Source organism: Argiope bruennichi, chromosome 6, assembly GCF_947563725.1.
Source record: "Argiope bruennichi chromosome 6, qqArgBrue1.1, whole genome shotgun sequence".
Taxonomy (NCBI): domain Eukaryota; kingdom Metazoa; phylum Arthropoda; class Arachnida; order Araneae; family Araneidae; genus Argiope; species Argiope bruennichi.
The window spans coordinates 94,314,582-94,327,496 of NC_079156.1; positions in this window are offsets into that span (position 1 = coordinate 94,314,582).

The window sequence follows — 12,915 nt, forward strand, 5'->3', positions numbered from 1 at the left end:
AGACCTCTAAAAGTCAATTCCAAACTCAAAATCTTTCCATTCAAAACACCATCGGAATCCCTTAATTAAAGTTCCTCTTCCACTTTTAAAACGAAATCCTCCCGCGAAAGCAACAGATACAAAAAGTCCCACCTAACGAACGAATCGGAGTTCCCCAAGGAAGCAGCAAAGCTCCCACGCTATTTGCATTCTGGGAAAAATCGAGAAGCGGGGCAGCAGGCATCCAACATGACTTGGTCCCCCCCCTCCAACCCTAAATGGATCTAATTGCAAAATTTCCTCAATGCTCTGATTTATATATATTAAAGAATGAAGAAGAAAGAAAAAGAAGGACGGGAAAAAATGAAAAACCGTCGCATTTTATTTCCATAATAAGTGTACGCTACTCTTGGAAATACCTTCGAAACAGAACTCCAACAGCTGGCTAGGTACAGAGCAGGCCCGATGTTCATTTGCATATCCCATTACATGCAGAGATTGCTCAGCTAAGGCCTTAAGCGCCAATTTGGAGCAACCTCCAACCCCACGCCCCTCTTAACGCTGCTGATCACCCCCCAAAAACCAACAGCGTTTTGAGAGAGAGAGATTATATTATTGATGGTTAAGGAAATAAATGGAGATGTTGTGTGGGATGGGCTGTGGTTTTTGATTTTCTTTGCTTTTTTGACGCCTCCATGTGGTTTACCGACCTGCGGGTGGAGTTTTTTTAACGGCTAGTAACATTGATCGTGAGATTAACGACTTGATTTCGTGGATAGTTGAAGCACCTGAAAATGAAATAGTAATTGAGGGTATTAGTTTCCATATTGGTGCCGCAGGGTGGGTTGCTTTTATTCTTTGCATACCAGAGCAGGCGTGTATGGCTTGGTTTGATTCTGGAAAGCTAAGCTCACAATAACAGCCAAAAATCAGACTAATTCGATAATGTATTTATAACAATACACCCTAAATGTTGTTTTATAACATGAAAATAATAATTTGATTTCGTTGATAGTTGAAGCCCCTGAAAATGTGCGAGGGAATTAGTTTCCATATTGATGCCATTGGATGGGTTGGTTCATTCTTGGCATGCCAGGGTAAGCGAGTAGGGCTTGGTTTGATTCTGGAAAATAAGAATTCTGAGATCACAATGGCAGGCAAAATTAGTCCCCTTTGATTATTTATTTATAACAATATACCCCAAATAATGTTTTATATTGTGAGAATAATAATTTGATTTCGTTGATAACTGAAGCACCTGAAAATATTCGAGGGAATTAGTTTCCATATTGATGCCTCAGGATGGGTTGCTTTCATTCTTGGCATGCTAGCGCAGGCGTGTATGGTTTGGTTTGATTCTGGAAAGTTAAGCTCACAATAACAGCCAAAAATAAGACTACTTCGATTATGTACTTATAACAATACACCCTAAATATTGTTTTATATCGTGAGAATAATTATTTGATTTCGATGATAGTTGAAGCACCTGAAAATGTGCTAGGGAATTAGTTTCTATATTGATGCAGCAGGATAAGTTGCTTTCATTTTTGGCATACCAGCGCAGGCGTGTATGGCTTAGTTTGATTCTGGAAGATGGAAGTTCTAAGCTTACAGGGGCAGTCAAAATCAAACTCCTTTGGTTATTTATTTATAGCAATACTCCCCAAATATTGTTTTAGATGCCTTTTTCTTCACATTCTGGTATACGAAATATAAATGAGCATGTAAATGGAGCATAGAAATTCAATCTCAGTATTCTAAGGAATCTCCAAGTTTTAGACCTCCCATAATTCGATACAATCATTTCTAGAATTATAAGCATGTCTGTCTGTCCGTGAACATGATAACTCAATAACAGAATGAAATTTAAAAAAATTCGTGTGAGATACTGATCGACAAACTACACCAAAATTGTGAATTTATGTCAAATTTTGTGTGAATTCCTTCTAGATGAAGACTGTGTGTCCGTTCCTCCGTCAACACATGAATACAATTTATTTAAAAAAACTCAACGATTTGAAAGAAACAAGTTTAATGCATAGCTTCTTTAAAACATAAAATAATATATCAAATTCTGGACCAAATTTAATAAAGAGCTTACAGTCTTTCGATCCGAATGCTCTCGCATATTCGAACGCGATAACCCGAAACTTTAAACGACTCGATCTGTTCAAAGAAAAGAATTCTATGATGCATTTTGTTTCTCTTCATTATGATACTAAATTTTGACACAAAATGCAGTATATTGTACAAATTTTCAAGAAAGTCGAGGGAAAGCATTCCTGCTGATTTAAAAAGATGTTATTTAGAAGAACATTGTTTTCTTTAATATCATTCAACTGAAGTTCTACTTAATTTATTGGAAATGTAACAAAAGCATTTTTGTGCTTGTTATCTAGTTTGTAGCAGTGATTCCCAATAGTAGTCATTGAGGACTGGTCTGAGGGAATATCCGACAACACATTTAAAAAAAAGTAGCCAAATAATGGGGCTAGATTTAGATTAGCTAACTTTAAAAATTGAAAATAATATTGACACAAAGAGTGCGTATGTTAATCCTGTATCTTTATCGGGAGAACTTGCTTTTAAAATATAGCTTTACTGTCTATCTTTCCTGAGGTTCGAGTGTTTTAACAAGTAAATGCATTATAAAAATTATTTTAAATGCACTTCTTAGCCTCCTAATTTTCAAAATTTTTCGAGAGAAAATCCCAGGTTTTTCCTGGAGATATTCTATACCTCCCAGAAGGTTCACTTCCAAGTCGATAATAAGGGGTGGTCCCCACATGGTTCAATTTCTGTTTTAAGGTTCGCAGACTTCTACGGATTAGGAACTACTGGTTAAGGGAAAAAATTTTAAAACAAGTTTTCTAGCATAATTTCAAATCCAAAAATTATATATATGTACATCTCCGGCGTCCTGGCATAGGGGTAGCTCGTCTTCTCCGTGATCTGGGTGTCCCGGTTTGGTTGTTCTATCTCTGAGATATGTGAATGTGCCCTCCTGTAAAAAGGGGTTGTGCAAGCGAATGAGTGATATGTGAGAGTAGCTAAATCGTACTCTTGGCCCTAGTTGGCGCTACTATAAAAGCAAGAGACGCTCCCCCTCAGGCTTAAATCGGCTGTCTTCGAACAGCGTGGCAAGTGCCATAAGAAACAACAACATATATGCATATATAATTATACATGTATAATAATTATTATATATGCATATGTAATTATATATGTATAATAATTACTATATATGTATATATAATTAATGTGTATAATATAAAAATTATATACGTATAATAATTGACAATTAAGAGAGAATCTAATCAACAGTAATTTTTATTTCTCAGCTTTCTCATATACTAACACAATAGACACAATTTTATACATCATAGAAGATTAATGAAAACTGAGAATATTTCATTTGATTGATCGTGTCGATTGCATCCAAATATTTATACGAATCAACATTTCTAATGAAGAAACTTACTTAACTTAATGCACTGCAATTATAATGAAACTATACTTAAATGCACTGATCTAGTTGTATAATTATTTGATTACCGAGTCCTCATGGATGTGTGTGACGAAGCAAATATACTTCACGCAGAGCTATTTCCCTCAAAAATGGTTAAAAATCCGTTAATTTAGTTTTAAAAAAACAAACTGCCAAATTGCAACTCTGCATCTCGTAAAACTTTGAGGATAGGTAACATCTGAGATCAATAAACAACAAAAATAATTCCAAAAATGATCAAATGATAAATTCTAAGATTCCGCAAAATTTTATGTGGATTGTTTTAAGGATTACAAAATGTTCTCTTTGTATACTAAAAAGTAAAAAGGACTACCCCATGTATACATCTTAAATTTCCTGTCTGTATCCCATTATGTTTTTGAATGATCGTTTTTCAAAACTGACAGACAGATAGACACAATTCTTGAATGGCTTTTTCCAAACTCAAGAAGGTTAGAAATAAGAAGATTCACCAAAACCTCGAGGTAGAACTTTTTAATGATTAAAATTTCATATACTAAAGCGCAAAATTAACTGCTCGTGTATATTTTGCATTTAATAATAAATAAAAATATTAAAACCAATAATTAGTTTTTGGTTAAAAACGGTTGCAACCGAAGCAAAACCAGGCGAATATTGAATTCATTTTACATAAAAGCAATTGATGTTGTTCCTTTATTTTATATCACTCTAGTGGGCTTTGGGCATGATGTACTTATCGCGCCAATTTTTTCGTACATCGCCAAACACCATCATTAGTAGTATCAAGCATCATTTAGTAAACAAATAAAAATATTAGAACTAATTAACTAGATTTTACACAGCAAAAATGGTTATAATCGGTGCAAACCCAGACGAATATTGAATTCATTCTAAATAGAATCTAGTCAATTCACCATTGATATTCAGAAGCAATTGATATTATTTATTCCTTTTATATCGTTCTGGTTGGCTTTGGACATGATGTACTTATTGTGCCAATTGTTTAGTACATCGCCAAACACCATTATTAGTAGTATCAAGCATCATTTAGTAAACAAATAAAAATATTAAAACTAATTAACTAGCTTTTACACAGCAAAAACGGTTGTAATCGGTACAAACCCAGACGAATATTGAATTCATTCTAAATAGAAGCAATTGATGTTATTCATTTCTTTTATATCGTTCTAGTTGGCTTTGGACATGATGTAACTTATTGCGTCAATTTTTTTTCATACTGCGACAAACGCCATCATTATACTTCACGACGTTTCATATAAATCGCTTTTTGTCCATCATTATCGAAGAGAGTGTTGTCTCAGGTGATTCGCGACACCGAAGTCATTGCACAGCTGCCATTTTGTTTGAATAAGCGAGACGTGAATGGTTGGACAACCGTTACACAGTCGTGTTTTATACCAAAATACTCCAAGTCATTGGTTAGTTTGTGGACAACTAAAATTGGAAGTCGTTCCTTTTCTTTCCTTCTATTCTCTTTTGTTTTGTTGTTTAAACTATGACTAGGTTGTTTGTTTGGGCAAAATTTAATCTCTTTATAAGTTTATATTGTTTTCCACAAACATTTAAGAATAAATTTTTCATTTTGTCAATAGAGGGTTAACATCAAGAACAAGTCAAAAATAAGAAATGCTTTATTTTTGGATTATATATAAGTAAACAAAGTTATCTTTTGAATAAAAACGACAATTCTTTACAAAAACTTCTAATTTTATAGTACTACTTTTAATCCAACGATCCACAAGTTTTCTTTTTACTAGAGTGAAAACGGTTTTTGATTGGACGGTAAACCATTGATTCCTAGCAGCTTGCATGTCATATTTCGTTATAAATTATTGTCAACGTAATACATTTCTGAGAGATCTAAAGAGGCAAGTAGAGTGAAATCCATGCTAAAGAACGAGTGTTTTAGAATTTTGAAACTAAAATTGTATAGATTGGGGAGTTATATGTGTCTAGAAATGTTCGGGCGTGCATTAAAATGCAACAAAGGAACTTTTTAGAAAAATAGGTCAAGTCATTATTGAACTTGCTCGTTTATATGAAAAGATTCTGATTAATATCGGTTTCTCTCTTCTAGGCCAAAGGAAACGGATTGCTGCCTAGTACGTAGTGTTAGCAGTAATTGTTTACTGACGGGCAGAAACCAAGTATTGTGACGCTATTACGATCAAGCTTCATGTTATGTAATCATAATATCTGAACTCTAAGCTTTCGCATTCAGCAATAAATCTTCTTGTTCGAATTATTACTTTCTCATAAACGAAGTATAGAGAAAATATATCAATCGTCAAAAAATTCAAACTCAAAATTTGGACGAATTTCTACGTTTTAGACCTTTCTGAGTCTGAAAAACACATTTTTGGAAAATGTCCATCTATCTGTCTATCTGTGACATAGATAACTCAAAAATGCTTTGTGCTAGACAGTTGAAATTTAGTATACGGTTGGAATTAATAATAAATTACACCAGATTTGCAGATTTTTGTCTAACTTTGAGCAAAAACTGTTCAGAGGAAGTCCGGCTATCCGGCTGTTCGAATATAAGTTTACACGATAACTACAAAAGGAAGAGAGACAGATTCTGTGCAGCTTCGGTGACGGCCATGGCAAAGTATTGACCCTCAAGCTCTGTGCAGTCTCCCCTTACCGGAGATAAGCCCCTGCCGGAGCTAGGCGCCCCTTCAACCCAACCATCTCTCCGTGAAGCTTCGGTGCACATATTTAACACCTGTAGTTTAAACGCCTGTCAAATTTTGAGCCAAATCCAATAACAGGTTGATTGTCTGTCGGTCTGTACTTTCAGAAGCATGTGAACGCGATAATTCAAAACCACAATGACTTAAATATATCAAATTTGGCATGGCATTTTGTAGCTATAAATGTAATTTTGTATCAGATGTTTGTTTCAATTGGTTGGGGAAAATGCTCGAGCATAAATTCAATTCTCGGGTGCTATTAACCGCCCGCCAGAGATTAATCGCCAAATAATTCGCCAAGGATGATATGATAGATTCATTAAAAATGCCAAATTCTTACGTTGTCTGGCATGACAAGTTTATTGGAGAGTACGTGGGAAAGTCTTGGTGAGATCACTCTGGCTGGATTTTATTTTCTTGTTTACAAAGTAGGGAAAAAGAAAAAAAAAAAAATGAACTCGAGATATTGGCGAACCTCCGCCAAACCTTTCCGGAATCCGAAAAATATATATTTTGTATTACATCTGTTTGTTTGTCTATGAAAACGAGAATTCAAAGACGCTTTGGCCTGAAATTGTGAAATTTGGTGTATAGAATTACGACCAAATCTGTAGATCATTTTGTACGAAATTTATACACAGGAAGTATGGCTGTTTGAGTGCAAGTGAACTCAAGAACTACAATATACAAAGAGTTACGTAAATAAAATTTTTAACACCGATTTAACATGTAAAATATGGAAATCAAATTTTGAACTTAATTCGTCAAACGGCTGACCATATGTCCAGCTGTACTTCCGTATGCATGTAACTGTAGTAACTCATTGACGTAATGACTTATAGCAATGAAATTCGGTAGGTTTTCGTATGACTGACTACAAAGGTAATTTGTAAAGTTTTAATATCAGTATATCAGTATGCGGCAAAATGTACCCAAAATGCATAATCTTGCAATGAATTCAGTAAAAATGTTAAATCCATGCCGGAGCTCAATACAGACGCTCAATACAGATTTAGAATTTTTGTGTCCTTACCCATTGGGCATAAAATAATCAAACTTTTAATAAACTGGGCAGTTTAATTTCTGCACATTTTTTTTATTTCGTTAATATGTTAATGATTTATTTTAGGACAATTTTAGCAATTCTCTGAAAATATATATGATTTTATTCATTAGCGTTACGATATGATACGATATGATTGATATGATACGATATGATATATGATTTTATTCATTAGCGTTACGATATGATACGATATGATTGATATGATACGATATGATATATGATTTTATTCATTATTACGACTCTTTAATATGTGGTATTCACGTTTATCCGCAATATTTTATAAATAGACGCTTGAAAATAATCATTGTTTGTTTCCGGATTAGGAGATTAGTACTTTTTGATGATTGTACGCCACTGATGGGTGATGCACCGAAAGATAAGGAGTTATTACGTTTTCTAATTCCTCGAATAATCTGAATTCACTGAAATGTAAGCATTTTTCCTTTCATCTTTCTTCTCGTCCTTTTTTAACGAAATAAACTACTCTGGCGCACTCGCAAAAGCGCATAGGGTTTCTGAACCTAGAATGAACGTAATTAAGAAGGAATAGATAGGAACTTGAATAATATTATTAAAATATTTTAACCAAGAGTTGTATCCTTGATCCAGTCGTATGACCAGATAGATTTATAATATAAATTAAAATTATATCGAATTTTGAATTTCATATAACAAGGGAGGAAATGCGTGTTCAATTTTTTTTTCACAATATTTCAGATACTCTATATATTATTTTAGAAGCCACTTTTGTCTACTAGCTGATACGCCGGGGTTTTTTTGCAGTGTTTAATTTTAATGAAATCTCTGAAGAAGAACATGACCTTAATTCCCTTAACAAATTATATTTTGATATCAAATTATGACAAAAACTATACTGAAATTAAAACCGGGATATTTTAATTATCTTACACATCACCTGTTATTTTAAGTTGAACCTTCCTAGTAATGTCAAGTCCCATAAAGTCATATTGCCATCATACATGTAACTGCATCTTCAAATTACATGTTATTCTTCGAAGTAACTATAGTTTCATTTTCTGATTTCTCACAGAAACTTTGCGAGTGATAATAAGCAGAATCTTTCATTCTTAATAAACTCTATTAAATATATGATGAAACAATGAAAATAGGTTGGATTTTATTTCAATAAAGAAGAAAACATTTCTTATAAAATTGCCAAAATTCTGCAAAATTTTATATTTGATTGAATTGAATTTTGCAATTATATGATGGAAATTCTTTGCTTTGCGAAATATATTTAATTACACTATATTAGGAGTATTTATGGATAAATATCTTTTATCTAATTTCATACGGTGTGCTTCCTAAGTGAGATGTCAATTTCCTGCTTTCTGACTTCAAATGGTGAAGTTCGCTGACCTTTTACAAGCTCTTCGAGAAAGTAAACTTTCTTCTGACAAAGCCATTCATGTGCAACAAAACAGCAACTGGACAGGGGCAGATTGTTCACAGAACTTTGACCCTAACTACCTTACGAAGTGTCTTGACCATTGACAATGGAAAGTGACCGCAGCACCTTGCAGTCACTGCTCTATTCTTCGATTACAAAGCGGCTAGCTACTGTCCATCAGAACTGGAGATCCCTCGGTTGCCGCAGCACAGCTGGACGCAGGTCATTCAGGATTCCTTGACCTCTACATCCGGGCTTATTATTTGACCATATATGTTTGTGGTTAGATTTGGTTATAAATAGTTTAAATTAGTCATTTCTACAGCAGAATTGTGATTTTTTCTTTTTCAATAAGAAATGATTTATTTTATTTTTTCTTTCTTAACTTTAATGAACATTTGAAATACTATGATGGCAATTTCAGATGGTTAACTTATCTAGAAATTATCAGTCAAGCATGTATAAGCTTAGAATAACCAAAAACCTTTCACTGATTCGGCGATTAATAAGATCAGAAACAAAAAATGGTTTATTTTATTCATTCGCGCTTAACTCTAATGTACATTTGAAATACAAAGAAGGCAATTTGAGGAGGTAAAATTATCTTGAAATTATCCATCAAGCATGCATTATTTTAAAACAGCCAAAAAAAATTTCACTGATTTAGAGATTAATCGCGAAAGATAAATTTATTATTATTATTATTGTTATTATTGCTTGGTTCCATTTATTATGATTGCTTAGATTCTGTATATTTAGATTACATCATTGTATGCAATTTTTTTCCATCTAATATCTATATATTTTCTGTCTTTCGATCTGCGGTTAATTATGAATTATTTGAACAAGATCAATATTGAACTAGTTATGCTATAATATTATAATTGGCAGTAGAAAATAATGTTCAATCAACTCATTCAAATAATTCAGTGATTTTGCATTTATTAAATTTTTATTAGCTCACAATAGAATATAAATCACAAAATATCAATCTTTTTTTTTTGTTTGGTGCGATTTATTACGATTGGTTAATTTCTACTCTATATGTATATTCAGGTTATATGTGTGCATTTTATTTTACTCTTTTTTTCACCTAAGATCTATATATGCTTTTTGAAATATAATATTCTTCTGTCTTTCGATCTGAGGGTAATGATAAATTATTTGAAAAAAAAAAAATCAATATTTATACAGTTACGCTATAATTTTATAATTAACAGTAGAAAATAATTTTCAATCAATTCATTACAATTTTTAAAATTATTTCGTATTTATTAAATTTATTATTAATTCACAATAGCGTCGCAAAGATGGAGCAGAGGATATAGATGCGCCAAACATATCTTACAGGGATAAAACGTTTCTGCTACTTGTCATGCATTTTAGGTATTGATAATAGGAAATAATGTTCAATCAATTCCTTAAAATAATTTAAATTATATTGTATTTATTAAATTTATTATTAGCTCACAATAGAGTTGCAAATAGAAGGCAGAGGATATAGATACCCCAAACATATCTTAAAGGCGTTGCGAGAAAACATTGTTGCGACTTGCCACACAAATTTAGGACAATATATAGCAGTTTATTTTAGTAACATTAATGTCCCGTTTTAAGAGCAACATAATTTGAACCGCGGTCAGATGGCGGAGATGGCACTTGGGCTGGTGTCTTTTTTCAAACTTCTGCACTTTAACACTGGCAGGGAACTTGGCCCTGGCGTATTTAGAGTGTACCAGGCATGGTGTTTTTGGTATCTGTTTACACGACAGTTTTTCGGTAGGTTTAGAATCTGGAACCGGCCAGTCCGGAAGCCGAGACTTCACCACCAAGCCACCACGGTCTTCATATACAATGGTGAAGTCTACTATTTTATCATATGCGCTATCACTATAGCCAGACTTCAATCAGTTCATTGAAGTTCTTTGACCCCATACCACCTTACGCTGACCAACGTCCGCGGAAGAGTAGTAAGTACCATGACACCTTGTAGACCGCAATTCATCCTTGAAAAGCACACAAATCCCCTTGCACCCCCTTTTCTACATTTCTCTCCCACCGAAAATTGGGGGTTCAAAGCCTTCTTGTGGTAGGGCAGCTGGACCAGCCTCCCCCTAACGGTGCAACGTAACTGCGCAACCATCAGCGTAGGCGAGAATTTTTCACCTTGTGATAACTGTTGGCCTATATTGTGAAGAGGGATCGAGCAGAAGTTTTGTGCCCCCCCCCCTCCAACAACTTTTCCGGAAACGAGGGGCCGAGGAAGCTGCAGAATGCCTCCATTGTGAATTCGCCGGATCAGCTGTTTTGGAGGGGGGAGGTTTACAAAATTGAGGAAAAAGGAACAATCTTTGAGTTCTTTTCATTAACATCTGCTTGATTGTGGAAATAAAGACGATTCTGTGGGGGTTGGGGGGAGGGGACGGGGAGTGTGTAGATCTGTGGTGCGTGTTAAGGTTGTAGAGGGAAAAAAGCTGGGATTTTTTAGTGTGAAAAGATCTGAGAAATGTGTATGCATATTTAGGATGTAAGTTATGCTGACTGGACGTATGATTTATTAAATCAAGGCTTTGTAGATGATTGGGAGCAGCTACATATGGAATTCGGGGTTGTGGCAACTTTGAACAGAGGGTTTTTTTTAGTTCAACTTCAAAAAAAAAGGAAGAAGAAGAAGAAAGGGATGGGGGGGGGAGGCTGAAAATCTGAAGTATTTTTGAAATTTGCCCCAAATTGATTCATTTCAACAAGCGTTTGACACACAACTGTGATAAAAAAATTTTACGGTTCAAAAGTTATTTTCCGTTAACATTTAATATTTTTTTTTTCCATTTGAAGTCATGTAATGATATTTTATATAAAAAAGAAGGTCGGTAAAATTTATTTGAACGAAAACCGAAAAACAGATTTAAGCACACATTCACAAGAAATGAAATAGAAATTATCTAAAAATTCGAATTCTTCTTTCAGAAAATCTTGCTCGATGAAACTTATTTAGTTAAAATCCGAAGCGGCCAGAATTCAAAACGATTTATTCAAAAATTTGACATAAGATAAACTGGGCCTGAAATATGAATACTACAAGTAACTAAAAATAAAAAAAGTAAGAATTTATTTATGATAACCTTTTTAGAATAACTCATACACATTTAAAAAAATAAATAATTAAGTATTTTAAATAAATGAAAATAATTTTGAATGAAAAAACTTGTAATTTTAAAAATAATAATTTGAACAAACGTGATTGTAATTTTGATAAACAAACAATACGAAATTCTTTGAACATAACCGTGAAACAATAAAATTACAAAATAAACAGTATAATTCACTTTTAAAATATTCTAAGATTTTTAAATCGTTAAAAATTCGTTAATGCTTTTTTGCCCTTTTGTTTATTATGATTTTTAGCTTCGGCATCGAATTAATTAAAAAGATATTTTATGAATAAAATAAAATGAATGAAAAAAAATAGATGAGATATTTTAACATTAAGTTGCTTAAAATTCATTGCACTAAAAATAATTTCTAAATAAAAACATTTGAATAAGCTGAAACTGTCTAGATTACTAGATTGGCGAAAAACAGTAAAAAAAAATTTTTTTCTAAATATTTGACACCCGGATTATCTAGAAAAATTAGCTCATATTAAAAATCTACCTAAATTTAATTAAAAAATCTTGAAATCCCAGAATTCACGATATTTATAAAGGAAACAGGCGTTTTAACTTAGTCCGATGAGATCAGATTTTCGGTCTTTCATCCTGGAGTGAAAACTTATCCTAGATTTCACTAAAATGACCAGAATTGACTCGCTCTTTATGGTTAGATATTCCAACTTAGCTTCAATGCATCGAATTTCCGATTTTTTGTTCTTACGTTAATGTGTTCCACATTTGAATTAAATATTTAGAATTGAACCATTCTTTATGGCCAGACATTCCAGCTTAACTAGAACATTTTATACCGATTATTTTGTCTCTGAGTGGAAGTTTTCCGTATATGAATTAAATATCGCAGATTGTTCCGCTTTTTACCTATCAATACACTGCTTATATTATAAAATTAATTCAGTTTTTTTAATTGCAAATAACGAAGGCTTAATCAATTGCGGATAAAAAAAGTTGAGAATTAATTTTTAATTGCGAATTAAGTAAAAAATTAATTTACTAGTTATGGAAATCTCTTTCCTCTTTCACTGTACTCGATCATAGTATTTATTATTTTTTATATACGTGTGTATGTATCATTCAATATT